The sequence below is a fragment of the Chrysemys picta genome, chromosome 7 (genome assembly GCF_011386835.1).
Source record: "Chrysemys picta bellii isolate R12L10 chromosome 7, ASM1138683v2, whole genome shotgun sequence".
Taxonomy (NCBI): Eukaryota; Metazoa; Chordata; order Testudines; family Emydidae; genus Chrysemys; species Chrysemys picta.
In genome coordinates, this window is record NC_088797.1 from 13,239,984 (window position 1) to 13,258,264 (window position 18,281).

Below are 18,281 nucleotides of genomic sequence, written 5' to 3' on the forward strand. Positions count from 1 at the left end.
TGTGATTTTGCCTAATGAACAAATAGGTCTTCAGAATTGGGCCCTCACTTCAAAATACTGAAATCGCTGCTTTTTTACTTAGCTCCTGTAACATGAAATAAGTTCTGCTAGATTTCTTGATTTACCATAAAAGTTAAGTATCACATTTTAGCCAAATAAAAATGATTAAAATACGACAGCTGGCAAATTATGCTAACATCTGGCAACAAATCATTCTTGACAGTTCAACAGTACACTTCTTATAGCACAGCTATTAATAATATAAACAGTGAACTCAAAAATTGTAGTACTTGACTAACATATTACCTGAAGCGATAGAAGAAATGCACTGTTTATCTTAATGTCGAAGAAATGTCATCCTTTCCTTCATCAGTTTTGAGGCAGATTGAAGATGAATAACTATAAATACACAAATATTTTAAGTAACATTAATACTGTGTATCAAAGCAACTGAAATAGGGAAATTCAAAATACAGGATGACAGTCTGACCATTCAATGTGCTGATAATGCAGATAATATGTCCGTGTGTCAGCAGAGATTTTAGAATGTGCATTATTTGGATGATATCTCACATTGATTCTGTCAAAGCTATTGTGATCTGCTGTGTAATCATGGCAACTGGGAATATTTAAAATAAATGCTATTGACCCCAAAAATACAAATATTTCTTAGAGAGATCTCACACTTATTTTTATCTGAATGTATTCTATCTTGTGAGGCCCAAATTTAGCAAAACACTGAAGTATGTGCAGAATCTTAAGACTACAAAAGTAGTCCTATTGATTTCAGTGGGACTACCCACTTGCTTCATGTTTATATGCATGCTTATGTACCTGTTGAATCAGAGTTTAAATGTGTATTTGGGGACTTTCATACTATGGTGTCCAACTCTATCTGGAAACTCCTTAGTATTCATATCATGGATACCTAAAAACTCTCGAAATGGATTGTATGCAGATGTAGATTTAGCCCATTGTGTCTACAGCCCATACACATGTGCTAAAGGTAACAGTTGCCCAGCTCACAATCCAAGGAAAATGGTCTGTGTACTGCAGAAAACCAGAGTAGATGGAGACAACAGAAACCTCCCGCAGGCCGTGGAAAGGAATTAGAACTACTAGTCCGCTCAGGATTGCAGTTTCTCCCATGTGCTGTACCTGCCCCCTTTAAGCAGCATGCAAAAGATGTAAAGCTTTTGCACAGGCTCTTCAAATCCCAGGGAGCAAAGTCATTCTAGCCAATAGAAGTTGGAAGTGCGCATCACTTCTCAGGACATGGCACATTGTAAAGAGTTTCCCCAAAACCCATCAGTGCAAGTTACCCATACAGAAATTAAAGCAAAGATCAATAATCTAATACCCAATTATACTTGAAGGATTAGCCTTCATAAGGCAGCACCTCTCAGGGCTTGTCTAGCACACTATCTTCACACTGCATTTTACTAGGTTCTGAGTGCAATTGGTGCAACAGCACACAGATCTTTGGCCCCTGTTCCAGTTGGTATGTGCCCCTGAAGCTGGCAGGGGAGCAGCCAAAGGTTCCCTTTAACAGTGTGGGGAGGGAGTCAGGAGTAGTGAGGGGGAAAGCAAGGGCACAAGGGGATGGAGCGAAGCAAGCAGCATTCTTCTTGGTTCTCAGCCAGTGCCAAGTCCCTTATGGCAGCTCTAAGTTGCACCTGGGGACATTTTGGCCTCTAGCCAGCAAAGGATTGGGAAAGCAAAAATGTACCTGAGAGCCATCTCCCCCTCTCCCTTCAGCTGCTCTGAGTGTTAAAACTCATCACAATTGACACCTTGTCCCTACAGCTGTAAATCATAAAAGGTACTTAGTGTACACACATCTGTCACACACATTGAAAGTGGGTGAAATCTTTCAATACATATCAACGTGTCAAACTATGTGATATAGACTCAAAAAATACTTCTGCATCCTAGTGACTGCTGTCTATTTTCAAATTAATCTATGTGATTTCCAGGAAGAAATGAGCAGGAATTTCACAGTTGGATTTTGCACATTTTTTGATTAGCAATTTTTCTTTTAAATACGTGTGTTCCTAGTTTAATTTCAGTGAGCTGCCATGAAGTAATTGTTTCCCTAATGAACATGCTGTTGTGCGCAGTTTGAGCATCTAAAAATAACCTATAGCAGAGGACTCATAGATTTTACCACTTTTACAGATAATTTATAGAATGATTTTGCACTTCTGAGACACTCAGCTCACAATTCACGTTCCAATACATGAGGTTATCATTTGGAGTTTGCAATAAATTCTTAATGAAATTCTCTGAGTTTTATCTTCTAAGTGTTTTATTTTATGCTTGGCCAGAGCATTGAAAGTGTGTTCACATATGTTCATGCAACACAACTGTGCAAACTTTAAATACACATTGACTTCGTAATATTCTGCCATCTAAAGTTAGTGTGAATAATACTGCCCTAAATGTACTATAAGAAGTATGTCCTTGCATTTATCTGCAGGAGTTGCAATCTTCAGTTCATTTCAACACATATGTGAAACCTGAGGGGTAGACAATGTGACAACTCAGGCTGCAGTTCCATCTGCATGCTGATGACATTCAACACTGCTGGTTCCTCTCTTTTCTCCTCAGTTCCAGACAAGCTTGGAACACATAGGACAAAGATGAGAATGAGATAGACGCACAGATGAAGGTGAACTGGTGAAAGATTAATCCAGACAAGAGGGACTGTGAGGCTGGTGGGGAGGAATCAACAACAGAGGCAATATCTGCATCCTGTGTGAAAGGAGGAGTGTTTTTCTTTTGTCTCTAAGGTTCATAATCTAGGGGTCCTTGTAAATCCCTGGGTGCTTCTGTGCTTCCAGGTACCATCACTAGCCTTGAGAGCTACACACTTGTGAATTTTTGCTTCAGACATGATGAACCTTAACACAGTTGTCCATAACGCCGAGTCCTCCATATTGGACTGCTTCAGTGGGATCAATGTGGCTTTCCATTTGAAGAAAGCACACAGAAATTACAGGTAATGCAGAACACAGCTACCTGCTTCAATAGAGGTGATTACTATGTGGCTCACACTTACGCCTGGGTTCTGTAACCTGCATAAGCTACTGATCTCTTTCTAAAACTCAAGAAGCTGATTACATTTGATCTATAGGTTTTAGCTTACTTTGGGTCCAAGGTAAATTAGGGACCTTCTCTTCTTAGGTATAGTCTTGACAGTTTAATACAGCTGGGGTGCTTTTGCTAGGGTGGAGATCTATGGGTTGGAAGTAGGTTATTCTGAGTGGAGAGCCTTTGATTCTGGACATAGGTTCTCCTATTGGTCTGGCTAAGCTTAAGTTTGTTAACCCTCAGGTTATGGTACAAAGATCATCAGGCTTTTGCTAGAAGTGAGAAGGTGGCTTAGATGTAAAGGGCTGTTGATGTTATGGGAAGGAGAGATTTTGTTTGGGGCTGACTTTAGTCAATTTGTTATTTGCAATATGATAATTTAAGAATTTCTGTCATGTTTATTGATGGATTTATTCTGGTTTATACAAATACAGAAAACTCCTATATTAAGAACACAGTGAACTAACAATGTAAACAGATGCAGCAGCTTCCTTGGCACCAAGAAAAAATGAAGAAAGTAATAATAATTCCAGCTTCAGTCTTCCGCCCACATTATACATATTCCAGCGGACATTACTTCCCCCAAAGCCTGGGGAAAAAATGAGAGTAGGGATTACAATGTATGTGTGTGTGTAAGAGACAGATTGCGTATTTAAGGAAAGAAACCTTGTATAGTAGTTTACATGTGTGCACTGTTTGTGCGTGTGTGTTTGATTCTCTTTTCCAAACTCTTTATTCTGACCACGTACGCATTTTGTAGCAGTTTGTTTTGTAAATGTAGAGTGACAACTTTCAGTAAATTATCTGAAGAAGACCATAAAATTGAAATCTTTGGATTGCAGTGTGAATGGATCAATGTTCTATTTTCCAGGGTTATGATAATGAGTTTATTTTAAAGATGTATTGAGTGATTTGACTTTAATTTCGCGATTAAAATTTGCCTCATGTCTGGGCAGCAGTAAGGTTTGCTACAGTGCTTGAGAAGAAATCTGGGCTTCAGAATGTAAATGAGACTCTCAACCCACAGTTTTGTGGTGACTGTGTAGAATGGTGAGGTGACGTACTTATAGGCAGGAGGGATGGGTTTGCAGGACTGGATGGCTCAGAGGACAACAGAATATGAATCCAGTATCTCTAGGTAATGAGTTTAGTGTTTGAATCTAGTTCTCAGTGACAAGAATCCACATAATAAAAAGCACCTCCACAACTTACATGCTTGGTGATAGTCATAGCAGAGTGCCCAAGCTCTGAGGGCCACATTCTGCCTGACCTTCGATGGAAGCACAGGTTAGGTGGGAAGAGTGTAAGCTTCACCCTTATACAGCCTGTGTAAGGGCCATGTGGAATTGCAGTGCCTGTGTTAAGGGACCCCAAGGACAGTTCTTTCCGTACCTCCCACAGGAGTATGGTGCTATGGTAGGGTATACCAGGCATTTGTTGACCTTTGCCAGAGACACCTCTGTCTTGGCACACCCTGCTCTAGGAAGCAGTTCTTTAAGAAGAGAAGCAAAGTGAGTTTGGTCCTCCAGGTGTTGCCTAGAAAGGCCTGCCAGTGTCAGTGGCTCATAGAACCAGTGAGACTTGGTCCTCCAGTGGCTAGAAGGGTTGGGAGCAGGAAGAGGCCAGTCAGGGTCCAGCATGCCAGATTAAAAAGGTCTGGTTGCTGCTATCAAATGTCCTGAAGCAGCCAGGAGAGAGGGAGAAATATAGATCCTCCCTCTGCATTAGCCCAAGAAGCCAGGCCTGGTCAGAGATCTAATTCTGACTGCATTCTCTGACTAGGTCAATGAGAGACTTTTTAATGTATTTTGTGAAATGTAAGACCCAGGGGGGCCGTCCTGATTTAGATATTATTTGGACTGCTGAAATCTAGCATACCAGATAGCTTCAGGAAGCATTCCGAGTCAGATTGCTTCCCAGTGCTTCCCCGGAGGCACTGCTGCTCCACACCACCCGTATCATGGACCGAGCCCTAAATGATCTAACACCATCCTCTGAAGGGATTTCCCTTCAGGTTGAGGCCTATGTGTGGTACAGCTTACAAAAGCTTGTCTTGTTGCTGTCTATTATGTACTCCAGCTGATCTTAACTCACCCTTCAGATCCATGCAAGAGGAGAAAAGTTATCTGCAGATGATTTCAGTGAAGACAATATTCCATAAAATAATAAGGAAAGGGTTAATAGTGCAGAATCCCTCAACCACTGCTACTACAGCTCTCACATGAACAACAGCCTTTCTTTTTCTCCTGCTCCAGTGAGTTGGTGTACATTGACAGAAGTAGTTCTGTGGCCATTACCGCATTCACATCTGCAGCTATTAATGTCTCAAATCCCAAACCACAAACAGTTTCCTCTAAAGATCAGATAGATAATGTAAGTAATCCACTTCAGAAAGCTACTCCTTTCAATCTAATCAAGAGGAGAAAAGGCTCTCCTCCCAGAGCAAACCAGAAAAAATCAAAAACATTTGTAGCAATGCAATACACAAAAGCATTTTCATGTGGCATTTTGTTATTTGTGATCATTTACTTCCAAACTACTGTATTTTCCAGTTTGGCACAGAGTTTAGCAATACAGCATGGGATACAATTGTTTTCAGAAGAAAAGGCAGATAAAAGTTTGGTACATCTTGTTAGCAGGCATTCTTATCTGCTTTTTTATAATGCACAGTAAGGATGTATAAAACTGGCGAAACAATTTGTCATGAGAGTATCGCTAATTCATTTTGCACAATTTCAAATCCTTAAAATCTCTTTTCATAAAATTTGATGGAGGCTTTGGGGGTTTTTTGTTTTGTTTGGTTTTTTCCCAAGATCCACTTGCCAGCATATGCTTCTAGCTTGAAATTTTGCATTTTCAGAATTTCACACATTTAAATATTGACACCTCCCCCCCGCCGCCCTCTCGCAAAAAAGCCATCTTTGACAACTTTGGCTTGCAAATACGAGAAGAGGATAGGCGAAGCTACATATAAGCAGCAACACACAAATAGGTAGAATATTATATTCATAGACATGCACATGTAGACATAAACCACTTTGGAGGGGGAAGGGTGGTGGAAGCAGCTAGTGATATGCACTCCAAGATACCCCACTGAGGGTAAGGTAGGGTGACCAGATCACAAGAGTGAAATATCAGGACACATTGGGCGAGCGGGGGGGGGGGGGGGGGGGGGCGGGCGTCGGCGAGCGGGGGGGGGGGGAAGAGATGACGATGACAGACACAGGTGCACATAGCCATGAGGGGGGCCCTAGGAAGCTGCGAGAGGGGTTGTACGGCCCCTGCTGCAGCCAGCACCACAAGACACAGGGCAAGGACTCATGGCCCCAGCTCCAGTACAAGCCATGGGGCCAGGGGCACAGGGCTCCGGCTCCAGCCCCCGCCTGAAGCTGCAGGACAGGGGCGCAGGATCCTGGTTGCCAAGTCAGATCCAGTTGCAGGGCAGGGGAGTGAAGGGTCCTGGTTCTAGGTCTGGCTCCAGCCGCAGTCACAGAGGGGAGGCCCCAGTCCTGCCTTCAGCCGCAGCTTCAGCCACTGACAGCTGAAGCAAACTACATCATCACAAAGGTCTGGAATCAGTGAGTCTAAATTATAGACAATCATAATACATATTTAAACAAACAGATTTATTTGAACACTAAACAAAGAACTTTAAGTTGCGTGTCTTTCCCCTCAGATAAGGGCTCTGGGGTGGGCTGGGGTGGGGCCACTCCCCAAATCCTGCCGCCCAAGGCGACCGCCTAGTGGAAGCGCCGGCCCTGCATGTGTGGCCTCCCCTGCTCCTGCCCCTCACCATAGCCTCACTGGGGATGGGGCTGCCCCTTGCCCAGTGTGGGGCAGGAGTGGGGACTGCAGGGTGGTGGCTGTGGTGCGGGGGGGGGTGTCACAAAATTCACCCAAGCCCCAGCTGCTCAGGGCTAGGAATCCCTCTTCCCCCATCTCCCCTCTGGTGGGTGGGTGGGTGCTGGGGGTGGAGGGGGCTGCCATCACATGTGGCTTCCTTCCTCCCCTGCTGCAGCCTGTTGCCCCTCACTGGGGGTGGGGGGTGGGGATGCCCCTTGCCCAACGTTGAGCAGGAGTGGGGGCTGAGGGGGGGTGGGTGGATCACAGGGTCAAACACTCACCAAAGCCCCAGAAGCTGCTCAGGTGAGTGAGATCCACTCCAGATGTCCGTCTCCTGGCAAGAAGTCCCCTTGGCGTCTCCTCCAGGTGGTTGCCAGGGGAGGGGAGGGGGGCTGCCAAACACATGTGTGCCGCCTCCTCCCCCATCCCCCCTTCCCTCTCCCCCTCCTGCTGCTCTTGTGCGATAGCCCTTAGGCAGAAGCAGAAGCAAGCAAGGGAGAGGCACTGGGCTCTTTTCTTTCAGGCAGGGAAGCTCTGGGGTGGGGGAAGGGACTTGGGGGATGGCCTACAGGGGCCGGGGCCTGCTTCAGGCAGGGCCAAGGGAGAAACCCAGCTCCAAATATTGGTGGAGCACAGCCCCCAGCCTTGAATATTCCTGGTGCTCGGGCACCACGAGCCCATATAACCTGCCGCCCCTGCCCCCAAGCGGGGCAGATTGGCAAGAGCAAGAGAGGTAAGGGCTGGGCTCACCCCGTTTCCTAAAGCCTTGCAGCCCCCAGCTGGGAGGTAGCGGGGGTGTCCCCTAGCCCACCCCGCTCCCTTCTCCGCAGCTGTTCAGAATTGGAGTCACTTCGCCCACACCCTCCCTGGGAGTCCCCCCTTTGGCCTCCAGGTTTCACACCTGCTTGGCCATTCCCCCACTGGGTAGCCATGCAAAATTTAGGGGAAACTGAGGCACACAGGATTCATTGAAAACTTGAGAACATTTGTCACAACTTGAGCCTCCCTCCTCCCAACCCTGCTGGACAGTCGCCCTCGTTGGCTTATTTCTTTCCTCCCCTATTTTTTATTTTATTTTCACCCCCCCTCCCAATCACTCAATGTCCTCACCCCCCCACTGGCACCTTCCTCCACAAGAGGGGAGCTGCTTCCCAGCGGGCTGGGGGGTGTAGGTACTGCTATGCTTAGCCCCCTCTGAAAGAATGTGGCTCCCTGCCCCCATGCTCACCAGGCCAGCGGCCCCCTGCATCAGCAGAGCAGAACAGTGACTCTACAAAAGCCCCCCCCAGCACCCCACGCTCTTGCTGCCTCCTGGCAGATCCCCCCCTCGCACACATACAGCCAACTAGCCACAGCAAAAGCAGCCGGAGTAAGTTGATTGCTTACCACGAGGCTGGAGCAGCAGCATGCAGCAAGCAAACATCCAGCAGGCAGAGGCAGGTCTCGCTCTGGCTCCTAGCCTGGAGGGTCGCGTGGCTGGGGGTCGGGTCAAGTCGAGGCAGGCGGGGGGGACTCAGTCTCTCTGCCCACTGCCGGCGTCTACAAGCCGCGCCCCCCCAGCATGCAGCCGAGCTGTGGACTATTCCTCCCTGCTGCCTCACTCTGTGTGCCTGGGGCTGCTGCTGCTGGATTCTTTAGGTTCCTGCCGGCCGGCAGGCGGACACCAGCTGAGAGCTCAGCTGTGCAGCGCTGCCCCAGGGCCGGGGAAGAACACGTGGGTGGCGCCGGCTTGCCGCGGTCCCGGATATCGGGACAAAGTGCGTCCCGACCAAGGTAAGGTCGGGACGCGGGACAAGTCCCCTAAAATCGGGACTGTCCCGTCAAAATCGGGACGTCTGGTCACCCTAGGGTAAGGTCACCCTGGCACCAAAATCACAAGAGACCAACAGCAGCTAGCTCTTACTGCTGAGTGGAAACAAGCAGTGGTCTATATGAGAGCTGTCCCCTATTGATTTAGTGCTGCTTTCACACAGCATGTCCATGCACAGGAGGACTATTTAGGGATGAGCCCTGAACAACTAGGGAATTGATTGCTAAACAGGAAACACAATCTTATCCTATCACTGTGCAGCTGACCCCAGAATGTCCTGCAACTGGTGATGCAGGTGACCAAGATGTTAATAGGGGAGAGGCAATGGAATCAGGTATGTTTGTTGTGTCACTGGTAATGGGATCCTTCTTTGGCCTTACTGATGGTGTTGCCACTGTGAATTACTCTTCTCCTCCAGTCCTTACAGCCCATGGAGAGTGGAATATTCCTGACAGGGGAACCAGTTGGGGAGACATGCAACTCAAGATCATTTTTGGGACCGTTGCAGCAAGGGAAGGGAATCTGAAGCAGCAACTGAGGGCATAATAGTTTTGAAGCAGTAGAAAAGCCAACCTGTTTCCCAGCAAAATCCCACAGTACATCCAAACATTACTGATTCCTTTTAACAGTAAACAGTGACAACAGGGGCAATAAAATAAACACCATGCAAACCCCAGTCCCAACACTGCAAAACTACATGGATCCTGGGAAACTGGATAGATAGTATTTTGGTATAGCTGGTGAGGAAAGGAGCGTACAACCCTGATAATCTATGATTCTATGTATGTGGATGGGGAAGCCTAAATGGAGTCAGTTCTTTCTCATTCCTCTGGAAGGTTGAGTTTAAAAGGACTCAAAGATGCCTTTGCATTATTGTCTCTTGACATTTCCTAGCCTGGGCAATATTATGCCTTTAAGTCTTCCTGCTGACGAACCTTACAGAAGAAAGAAAGGACAATAGATAGTAATCACTAGAATCACAAAGAACTACCTCAGTCTATATGCACTATATCCTTCCTCATCAACATTTGTAGTCTTCCTGCTCTATGGACCAAGTGTCCAATACAGCTGACAGGCTGGTTTATTAACTCTGTTCTGTGTTAGCTTTATCATTTCCAAATGGCCCAGGTTTCCAATTACAAAGACAGTAGCAGATTAGCTAAGCAATAAAGATATTTTTTTACCGTCATAAAGAGAGAGGGAAAATGTGGATACTTCCGGGAGAAAAAAAACTCACATTTTTTTTTTTAGGTTTATTGTTATTGTTTACTATTTTTATTAGTGTAGTGTCTAGGTTCCATAATCGTGGACCAGGACCCTATTGAGCTTTTGATACACTTTTTGAGATGAATGATGTTACTGTAGTTCAAAAACTGGAACGGGATACAGAACAGTTCTCACCTCTACTACAATGTTTTTGTGTTATCTTCAGCAAATCATTCAAACTGACTATGCAAGTCGGTGAGATTACTCAGATGCTTAAAGTTACATACATATCTTGCTGAATCAGGGGTTTAAACTCTCTGTTCCTCAATCCCCCTCAGTAAATTTGGGGGAAATAATATTTCCTTTTCTTCCACTCTTTATCTATCTCGCCTATTTCGATTCCATGCTCCTCGGTGCAGGGACTGTCTCTTATGATGTGTATATGACATGCCTAACACAGTGGAGCCCCTTTCTCAGTTTAGATCACTGGGGGCTGCAATAATACCAAATAATAACTTTTAAGATGTGTTTTAAGTTTAATAACATATAAGATTTAAAAGATAATATTTACAGGATGGTAGCAATAGCACTTTACATGTTTCAAAGTGCTACACAAATATGAAAGGAACTCTGTCTTGTTAAGTAGTCAATATTTGAAAAGAAAATCATGAGTTTTAGGTTATATTACTAAAAAAATGTATTTGTTACAATGGATTCCTTTTTCACTATTTATGTTGCTTATTTATTTTTTGCTTTTCTGTCCTTTCAGAAGATGAAAACATGCAAGTCATTTTCACCTCCCCGCCCCACATATTTTCTAGTAAATGTCATGTTCTCATATACTAGCCCTACGCTTCGGAGTTTAGGTTGCAGGCACTGGAGACAACGGTAACTTTGTTTTGTTTGTTTGTTTATTTAATAAGTTGCATGCTATTGTGTGTGTAATAGGACTCTACAGCCTAATTCTGATTTCACTCACAGCAGTGAGTCAGAAGTAACTGAGGTCACTGGAGATATTTTAGTGCAAAACTAGTGTAAGAACAGAACCAGGCCTTTTAAAAATAATTATTTATTTAATACAAGTTTCGCCATTGACTTCAATGGAGCCAGGATTTCACTCAAGGTTTCCAAAACCAGGTACTATTTAATACTTGCTTCCCTGAAGCACCTTCTGACAACCCAGTGAATTTGATCTCTACCAGATTTCTCCCCTCATGTCCCGATGCAAGCATTTTAGATGACTCCAGTTCACAGAGTACATTTTTGTCTTAGATTCAGCATTATAGCTTGGCTCCAATATTAATTGTTAACGTATTTATTATTAACTAGGTATAAATATTAGATAGAACGATGTTGAATACGTCATGATAGAAAACCTGTGTCCAGATTTCTTTTTATTTCTGCACACAGGTTTGGCTATTCATTTCCTACTTAAAGGTGTAGCACTTAAGTGAAGAAGCTCCTACTCCAATGGGAGAACTTCTCCCATCGGCACAGTTAATCCACCTCTCTGAGAGACGGTGGGGGTTCAGGTCAGTATAACTGTGTCACTTAGGGATGTGGATTTTTCACACCCTTGAGTGATGCAGTTATACCAGTATAAGTCTGTGGCTTAGGTCTGGTCTATACTACCTGCCTGAATCGGCGGGTAGAAATCGACCTCTCGGGGATCGATTTATCGCGTCTCGTTGGGACGCGACAATCGATCCCCGAATCGGCGCTCTAACTCCACCAGCGGAGGTGGTAGTAAGCGCCGCCGACAAAAAGCGGCAGAAGTCGATTTTGCCGCCGTCCTCACAACGGGGTAAGTCGGCTGCAATACGTCGAATTCAGCTACGCTATTCACGTAGCTGAATTTGCGTATCTTAAATCGACTCCCCGCTGTAGTGTAGATGTACCCTTAGACCTGGCCTCAGACACAGGAAGGGAGGTAAAACAGCTGGAGGAGTAGCTAGACAGTTATAGATCATTGTAATAAGCCATAAATCCTGTGTCTCCATTAGGTTCATGATTGTTAGTGTCTAGCGAAATTATGAATTTAAGCTCTCAGGCTCATCTTTTGAAAGTGTTAGGCAGGTTTCCTTTGAGGATGAGGACTACTAGGTCAGATATAAAATGATTGGTTTGTGAAAAGTGTGCACACACAGGTGATGTGGTGTTTTTTTCTTTGTGATTATCTAGTTTCATCCACATAGTTGTTATTGGGGCATTTAGTACTCTGAATGAGGTACACCACATGTTGTGGGATCTTGAAAGCTGTGTTGTGGGGAGGTGATCATTGTATCGGTGGAAATATTCTGCAGGTTTTGCAACTGTTGTTCTGGTGCCTTTTGAGTTGGTGGCTCCTGGTTTATGGGGAGCTTGGTTCTGATGATGAGATTGGGGAGGTTGGTGGGTTGTTTGAATGCCAGAAAAGAGGGCATTAGGAAAGATTTATTTCAGGATGGGGTCTCCATCGAGTATGGGTAATTGGAGTTTGATGATACCCCATTTGGGTTCCAGTGTGAGGTGGTAAGTGTGATCAGATGGGGGTTTATTCACTATTGAAGCAAATTCTCTCAGAGTACTTGGGTGGCACATTTCATGATGTTATCTACTTCTCTGTGCAGTGTCCTTGTTCGGCGAAGGTTGCTTTGAGTTTGTTAAGATGTATATCCTGGATTTAGCTCTGTCCTTCCCAGAGGTACTACTTCTGGAAGACAGTATATGTGGAAACAAAGATTTGATTGTATGCTAATGTAAATTATGAAGGCATTGTTGTTCATAAGTGGAACTTTCAAAAGCATGTCCACATTATTGAAAGTTAGTGCTAAAAAAAGCTTTACTAATTTCTATGTAAAGTTGCTGAGGCAATGGAAATATTTCCAGATTCAAAGTGAGACACTTTACAAATCTTTTGTTAGAAAATAGGGAACAATCTTTAAAATGATTTTTTAAAGTTTTTTGTGGAAAACTTGTTTGTTAAAGGTCATTTTAGAAAGTCCTTTCTTAGACTGTCTTGCTGTGAAAGACTGTTCCTTTAGATTATGGTGTATTAGATTATACAGTACATAGCAATGTACCTAAATGGATATAGTTAAGCACCTAAGCCTGAGAAATGTTTTGAAGAGTATGATTATATAAAAAATTGCACATTACCATAATTGTCAAAGTAGCCATAAAGAAATGACAGAACAATATTAAGTGCCTAATTCTGCCACCCTCACTCATGTTGATTAGTACCTGACTCCATGAGCAGTCCCATTAAATTCAGGTACTACTCAAAGTTAATAAGAGTGTCAGAATCAAAGCCTAAGATTATTTTAGAAGAGCCACTTTTTGTGAAGATACTTGCTCAAGTGTTTAGGGTTATTTGTTTTTAGTGCAAGAAAATACTGTGGCCTAGCTGTAGGTATATACAGTCCTTAATCATGCAATAACACGGGAGTGGACAGACCGCTACACCCACTCGAAACCCTTATGAAGTCAATAACTCAGTGCCATGGTCCAGCCATGCAGATATTATTTCAGGATCAGTGACTGTTATTTCAGTGCCATGGTCCAGCCATGCAGATATTATTTCAGCATCAGTGCCATAAGTAGCCATGTTTAGAGATGGGTGCAATTAAACAGGAAGTATTTGTTTAGAAGGAATTATTTGTCTTTTTCCCATTCTAATTCAAATGTACCAAACCAGCGGACAACAAAAATGCAGTATAATGGTAATAATGATTGATAACAATAATGCTACCTAGCTCATATATAGCACTTTTCATTAGCAGATCTCAAACACTTTGTAAGAAGGTAAATATCATTATCCATCTACAAGTGAGGCACCAAGCGGTGAAGTGACATGACCAAGGTCACCAGGAGGCTAGTTGCAGAGCTAGGAACAAAACCCAAATTTCCTGAGTCCCATTTGAGTGTTCTACCAAGTAGACCACACTATGTCCAGAAATGATCTAAGAGAGAAATATATTATGAAAATAACTCAAAACTCTGAGAAAACAAATTTTGATTTCCGGATAGCATTTTATTAAATAGTAGATTAAAGGTAGAGGTGATAGGGAGACTGGTAAATCACATTATTCTATAACTTGGATTCCAAATTGTGCTGGAATTGCTTAAAAAAAAAAAAAAAAGCTTTTCTGGCAGAATTAAAAGTGAATAATAATAGTAAAAGCACACATCCCACCTCTCACTCATGGGCAGCAGATGTAAGTGCAACTGATAAGCTAATTAAGCAAACAAACAAACAGAAACAAAACACTTTTTAATAGCTTGAAATCAAATGTGCGATTGCCCTGAAAATCCAGAGTGCTCAACTTATTTTGATTCATGATTGTCTAAAAGCTGGAGACAGTTGCCCAGTATGAAAGCTGCATACAATTTTTTTTCTCTGTCCTGGCATTTTGCTACATTAATTTACAGCATGACCACAATGCTTTTTCACCACTGGAAACACATTTAATCTCTATCTCAGTGCCTTAGAAAACAACAGATGACATTTAAAAGATCAGCCTTGTGATTGCTGATTACATGTTTGAGCCATTTCTGTATCTGGTGTAACATAAGAGCTGGAAACTATATTTGAAGATGATAATTTGGCACATTAAAATGCTGGACTATTTGAGCAGTCTTCCTTTTTTGTAATATGGATTGTCCTAGTGAAATGGGTGTGGTATGTCGATCTGAAAGCTAGAGATATGAGTCAATATAATCCAGTGACCAGTGCTTAATTTGCAATGAAAGAGGTGCTGGGCGCAAGCAATTTTTTTACATTCAGAACCGATGCAGCGAGCCAGAGGTGCCAGGCCTTTGAACTGCCAAGCGTGGAGGTGCCGGGGCTCAGATCTGACAATTAATTTGGAATTGACATTTACTCTGTTTTTATCAGCAAAACTGGAGTGTGTTTTGGTGAACTCAGAGGCCACTTAAGTTCAAATCGTATCTCTAGAAATATACAGTACAAAAGAAAAGCGGGATCACATAGAGGTAATTGGAGAGACTGTAAATGCAGATGATTGCCTATGTATCTGCATATGAGGCAGTTCTGTTTTGTTTTGTTGTAAGTGGAGAAAGGTTTATAACGGACCAAACCACACTCATTTCATGAGACTGGGTGGCATTTGGTACATAGGATTCCGTGCTATTACAAAAAAGACTATTGAGTCTTGGAGCCATGGAACTGCATCCACTTACCCCAGGGCTGCATCTAGCCCTTAGAGTTCATCTATGATACACACTGGAGATACATTATATAAAATAATTTCTTTATGCTCAAAACTTGACGTGATTAGTAGGAAGCAGGAGAATGAATAAAAGTCATTCCTTGTCCAGAGATTTTAGGTACACAGATACTGTGACAATGAGTGAAAATATAGAAATCTAGATCGATATTCTGCTGATACCATGCTCAATATAGCTGTTGCTTTGTGTATACAGATTTTGTACCAAGAGCAATACTTTTGGCAACAATAAGGATTTTCATGAGCACTGTTTCTCATTCACTCTGTTCAACTCTTCTCCCTACTGTACTTTTTGTCTACGAAAATTCAGTATAAAACACTATGCTTAAATAAACCCAAAAGGCATGTGTACCAGCCCTTTGGAGTTCTGGAGAAGAATCCAGAGACAGAAAGTTCCCCAGGCCAGCCTTATCATGGAAAGGAAACTCAGTCACCCCCCTGAATGAATTCAAGCCTAGTAGAGGTTAAGAAGTAGTTGAATTTGCAGGCAGGTGTTCCTCCTTATCCTGTTAGGGAAGCCAGTGAGACATAACCAACTGATTTGCTCAGGGGGTCACAGAAACTAACCGCAGACCCAACAGACCAGATATCTGCAAAATAATCTAGGCAAGTTATCCTTAGTATTATTCTACAATGTGTTAGTAGCGAACAGCATCTCTGGCCTAAGACCCTCGGTAAAAGAGATCTTTGTTGTTTTTTACTTATTTGTTCTCTCGAACACTGAATTAATTTGAAACCAGGAAAGAGAACTTTTGTTTCACCATAATCCAGTGTAACTAGTGTCTGCTTCTACAGAGAGTCCCATTCTATACTGAAGCACCTTGATAAAAGACAAGAACTTCCAAGTCATAGTAAGCCATTACACCCTTAATTCTTTTCCTTCCATTCCCTGTACAAAAAAATGGTGAATGCCCTGTGCAGTCAGACATACTGAAGAATTGTTTTACTAAAGTATATGAATCACTTTGCATATCCCTTGACCATCTGAACTAATCTAAAGCAAATTCTAGACACCCACAGACTGATTTCTCTTAGGAGCTTAAGTAGGAAAGAATGTAGCTATAGTACCTAGTAATTTAAAGCATTAAAATTGACCATACTGTTATATTATTCATCACAGCCTTTACAGGAAATGCATAGACATTCATAATAGGTAATAGACAAACTGAAAGATTTGTAGGCCACAATGCAATTGTAGCAATGAGGATTGAAATGATCATTTCCTGCTACCATTCTTTCATCCGGGCCAGGTCCCTCTTACTGGGGTTAATGAGCACAGCTCCATTTGACTTCAAAGGTGTGGCATCCACCTATGTCAGCTGAGGATCCGGCTCATAATATCTACAGTTTTCTTATACTTCCACATTCCAAAAAAGCATTTCAAGAATTATAGTAAAGAAAAAGAGCTCCGTATCTTTATCAGAGTATTATAGAGATAAGGTCTAAAATCCAGGTCGCATTGTGTAGTACTTGATCCCACAAGTAGTCCGATTAAAGTCAATGGAATCAGAATCTATAGTAGTATATGGATATCAGAATCTGCCTCTAAGAACTAAGATGTTAAAATAAAAATGTAATTCCTATTTTCAGCGGTTCTGCCTTAACCATCACTAGCATTTTCTTTTATAGCTAGATAGAGTTATTGGCTGTACAATCTACTCCGTTCCCATGCATATATGTAAATATCTGAATACATACCTGAAACTATTATCTACTTTTCAGGACTTCAAAGTTTTTTTACCATTTGATCTTTCTTTCTTTCTTTCTCTGTGTGCAACCTGACAGTTTTCCTAGTTAACCCCCAGAGAGTTTTCATACCTTTTTTTACCCTTTCATCTTTTTTTTCTGATTATATTAGTTTATCTTTTCTCCTCTTTCATTAGCCTTGTTATTTCTGTTTAACAACCTGACAAAGAAATCTTGGATAAAACATCTCCAGTTTCAAGTTTCTAGAAAACACAACTCTTTTATTTGAATATCTCACACTAAAGCATCATTTTTAAAAAATTACAAAGGTAATGTCACTACATTAGTAGTGTAGTGTCACTACACTTTAAGTTAAGGAAACCAAAGGCTCATGATAGAGCCTTTATAAAAAGTTTAAATTTTAATTAGACTGAGTTTTCTTTCAGAGTAGCAGCCGTGTTAGTCTGTATCCGCAAAAAGAAGAACAGGAGGACTTGTGGCACCTTAGAGACTAACAAATTTATTAGAGCATAAGCTTTCGTGGACTACAGCCCACTTCTTCGGATGCATATAGAATGGAACATATATTGAGGAGATATATATACACACATACAGAGAGCATAAACAGGTGGGAGTTGTCTTACCACCTCTGAGAGGCCAATTAATTAAGAGAAAAAAAACTTTTGAAGTGATAATCAAGCTAGCCCAGTACAGACAGACAGTTAGATAACAAGTGTGAGAATACTTACAAGGGGAGATAGATTCAATGTTTGTAATGGCTCAACCATTCCCAGTCCTTATTCAAACCGGAGTTGATTGTGTCTAGTTTGCATATCAATTCTAGCTCAGCAGTTTCTCGTTGGAGTCTGTTTTTGAAGTTTTTCTGTTGTAATATAGCCACCCGCAGGTCTGTCACTGAATGACCAGACAGGTTAAAGTGTTCTCCCACTGGTTTTTGAGTATTTTGATTCCTGATGTCAGATTTGTGTCCATTAATTCTTTTGCGTAGAGACTGTCCGGTTTGGCCAATGTACATGGCAGAGGGGCATTGCTGGCACATGATGGCATATATCACATTGGTAGATGTGCAGGTGAACGAGCCCCTGATGGTATGGCTGATGTGATTAGGTCCTATGATGATGTCACTGGAATAGATATGTGGACAGAGTTGACATCGGGGTTTGTTACAAGGATAGGTTCCTGGGTTAGTGGTTTTGTTCAGTGATGTGTGGTTGCTGGTGAGTATTTGCTTTAGGTTGGGGGGTTGTCTGTAAGCGAGGACAGGTCTGTCTCCCAAGATCTGTGAGAGTAAAGGATCATCTTTCAGGATAGGTTGTAGATCTCTGATAATGCGCTGGAGAGGTTTTAGTTGGGGGCTGAAGGTGACAGCTAGTGGTGTTCTGTTATTTTCTTTG

General features: G+C 42.6%; 1 long non-coding RNA gene across 1 annotated transcript; it reads right to left on the reverse strand.

The window, feature by feature from the left end:
• Positions 1 to 6,264: 6,264 nt before the first annotated feature.
• On the reverse strand, positions 6,265 to 8,778 carry LOC135972534 (uncharacterized). The gene is made up of 3 exons (XR_010589023.1): positions 8,323 to 8,778; positions 7,218 to 7,405; positions 6,265 to 6,677 (listed from the first exon to the last, which is right to left on the reverse strand). It is a non-coding gene; the product is annotated as an uncharacterized LOC135972534 (long non-coding RNA).
• Positions 8,779 to 18,281: the final 9,503 nt, after the last annotated feature.